This window comes from Piliocolobus tephrosceles, chromosome 19 (assembly GCF_002776525.5).
Source record: "Piliocolobus tephrosceles isolate RC106 chromosome 19, ASM277652v3, whole genome shotgun sequence".
Lineage (NCBI taxonomy): Eukaryota > Metazoa > Chordata > Mammalia > Primates > Cercopithecidae > Piliocolobus > Piliocolobus tephrosceles.
Window position 1 is genome coordinate 38,014,689 of NC_045452.1, and position 2,915 is coordinate 38,017,603.

A 2,915-nucleotide genomic window follows, 5' to 3' on the forward strand; every position below is an offset into this window, starting at 1 on the left:
TTTTTTTTTTTTTTTTTAGTAGAGACAGTGTTTCACCATGTTGTCCAGGCTGGTCTCAAACTCCTGACCTCAGGTGATCTGCCCACCTAGAGTGCTCCCAGATTGCTGGGATTACAGGCGTGAGCCACTGCGCCCGGCCCTGTGTGTGCTTTACCTTTATATGACTGACATCACCACAAACACATGAGTAACACATTGAGCTATGACATTATGATGGCTACAATATCACTAGGTGATATAATTTTTTAGCATCAGTATAAACTTATAGAACCACAGTGGTATATGCAGGGGGATTGTGTTAACCAAAACCCCATTGTGCAGCACATTACTGCAACACAAAATTGAATCTAAGTTATCATTGATAATATGATGAAAAAGCTTAATGCAATTATTAAGAAAGGAGTCTTGAAATAAGATGTGATCTAAAATGACAAAACCACAAAACAACTGAGAACGAATACCTCAGATTATTTCAACTAACCTTTCTTTTTCTTTTTTCTTTGGAGATGGAGTCTCGGTCTGTTGCTCAGGCTGGAGTGCAGTGGCACAATCTTGGCTCACTGCAAACTCCACTTCCCAGGTTCAAGCCATTCTCCTGCCTCAGCCTCCTGAGTAGCTGGGATTACAAGTGCACGCCACCAAGCCCGGCTAATTTTTTGTGTTTTAGTAGAGACAGGGTTTCACCATGTTTCCCAGGCTGGTCTCGAACTCTGGAGCTCAGGCAGTACACCTACCTTGACCTCCCAAAGTGCTGGGATTACAAGTGAGAGCCACCATGCCCTGCTGTCAACTACCTCTTTGAGTTGGAGGAGTAGGGTAAGAATGAGGGGGAAAGGGGAAGGAAAAGAGAAAAAGAGTCTGTCCTCGGTGTGGGTGGGGCTGGTGTGTGATGAAGTAGAGGTGGGGGGTGGGGAGTGGGAGAGGGCTTAACAGGGAGGGGGAAGGGAGGTCCCCCCAAGGATTGCATTGTCACTCAGGATTCGCCAGCTGTGTGCTCCCCAGCACGCCATATCCACTCTTCACACCTTGGCTTCCTCCTCTGTTAAATGGGAGATAGAGCCCAGTTCATCACATACTTGTGAAATTAAGTGGGAATACATGGTCAATCACCTCATATAAAGCTGGCACGTTTTAAGCCCTAGTCACTAGGTATTATTTTAATTAATACTAATTACTATTCCTGATGGTGATGTAACATAGGTTCAGACATATTTTTAAACTCCTTTTATCTAAACTTAAACCGGAGGAGGCTGGGGTGGTGTTCCTCTGTGCTAAGCCACACAAATGGAACCTGTCTTCCCAGGGCTGGGTTGGGTTGGGTTGGGTTTGCAGGGTGGAATTTATTTGCTTTTCTTCTGGAAGGTTAGGGCTCCTCCTCTTCCCTCCCTTTCAGGTAGGTGGAGGCTGATTCCAGGGTAGAGAAGAAAGCACTTAATAAGCCTTTATTATTCTCCCCGGAGCAGAGAAGAGGATGTAGGCCTGTGTATACAATGCGATTGCAGCCATTTATTTTTGAACTGCAGACATGGGATTGGAACCACACACTGACACTGTTCCTATTAGTTCCCTTGCATCATCCATATCCTGCAAAGAGCCTCAGTCCCTTGCGTGATGATGAGAAAAGGTCGAAAGGTCTCCTTCTACAGATCCGGGAGCCACTTGCTCTCCTCTGGGTAACATTCTCATTGGAGTCACTTGGGAGAGTCAGGGTGGGCACACCAGGGTTTTATCAGGATGGGGAATTGGGAGCTGGGACGCCCACCGTTCAGCCTTTGGAGCTTTGTGACAAGGGAAGGAACCTTGGTAGAAACTTACCTCCTGGGGAAGTTTGTTTAAAGCCAGGTAATCACTGTTATCCTCATTACTGTTTACCGGCCGCAAATCACTTAATCTCAAAAACTTCTTAAGGACTGTGGGTGTTATCCCCAACCTACAAGTGAGACCATCGACACCCAGGGAAGTGAAGGAATTTGCCCCTTCTGGGTGGAAACACTGGATTCCAGCCCTGGAGAAACAGATCCATGGCATAACATCAGGAAGAATTTGAGGGCAGCACGTTTCTTTTATGCTTTATCACTATTGTTAGATTATTTTCATTTAAGAAAAGAGCTTTTTTTGCGTTAAAAAAATACTTGAATGTATCCGTACTTTATAGAGATGAACAGTAGAACAGTAACAATGTCCCATGAAATGGGAACAACCCTGCCTTATCTCTTCTTGAAGGCTGGTGGCTTTCTGTTTATGAATGTGGTGATTTGACTCATGAACTTGCTTTTCCTTCTGCTTGGGAATGTGATGGTCATAGTGTTTTTATTTTCCAGACTCTCTGTGAGGGAACTTCAGCTGGGGTATTTTGTACGCAAAGCTCAGAGGTAAACACATAAGGTCATATCCTCAAGTCTCAGCTGCCACCACATTGGACATTGAACTTGATGGAAACGAAGGTGGGAATAAGCTTCCATAACCCAAGGAAGGACTTTGGGATGGGCGCGGTGACTCACGCCTATAATCCCAGCACTTTGAGAGGCCGAGGCGTGCGGATCACAAGGTCAAGATATCGAGACCATCCCGGCCAACATGGTGAAACCCTGTCTCTACTAAAAACACAAAAATTAGCTAGGTGTGGTGCCGCGCTCCTGTAGTCCCAGCTACTCGGGAAGCTGAGGCAGGAGAATCGTTTGAACCCACGAGGCAGAGGTTGTAGTGAGCCGAGATCGTGCCACTGCACTCCAGCCTGGGCGACAGAGCAAGACTGTCCCAAAAAAAAAAAAAAAAAAAGTTGGCTGCAAACTCCAGAATGGAATATTTTATATTAGTTCTTGAATAAAACTTGGAATAATCTTCAAACGCCAGTCCCCATCTGACCTGAACCCTTGGCAATATTTGATGCAGTGCTGACCACTCAAACTCCATTC